Genomic DNA, 629 nt, shown 5'->3' with positions numbered 1-629 from the left:
GTTTCACCTTCAATAAACCAATCTGGTGTACTGGGCTTTTCAAAGCTATAGAAAGACATACTGTACAAGGAGTATCATCTCTGAGCCATAGAGTGTCATCATTGCCACCATTCCCGGTTCGGTCAGTATTGTATGTAGATTTACGTACGTACCACAAGTTGACACCATTCTTATTTCAACACAACACCAATAATGTTACCGCCAAAGTTAGGAAAGCGGGATCACATATCGATGCCAGGTATAAACTCCCATGAAGATGAGAGTGAGGAAGCGCGAGGCACCATGACTCACAGTCTGGGCGTTACTGTACTCACTTTGCTGAATGGCCGCCCGCATCTCTCCTGCATTTAGAATGAGATGTTAGTAAGCACGGTTAAGAGGACGGGATTAAAAACAACTGACATTTTTTCAGAATACTGTGAGAAAAAGAAAACATGAAACCTGGAAGTTAACGTACATCGCACCCTTCTTCAAGATAAGCAAAAAATCCTCTGAATTACTAACCATTAAGTATAATGTGCTAATTATTAACATGAGAAATATATAATAATGGATACAGAGACTTCAGGTCGCGCGCATCAAATATCTGTTTATACGAGGCTTGATCATACAAATTAATAACTAGGTAA

Source organism: Penaeus monodon, chromosome 21, assembly GCF_015228065.2.
Source record: "Penaeus monodon isolate SGIC_2016 chromosome 21, NSTDA_Pmon_1, whole genome shotgun sequence".
Lineage (NCBI taxonomy): Eukaryota > Metazoa > Arthropoda > Malacostraca > Decapoda > Penaeidae > Penaeus > Penaeus monodon.
This window is presented reverse-complemented; position numbering follows the sequence as displayed.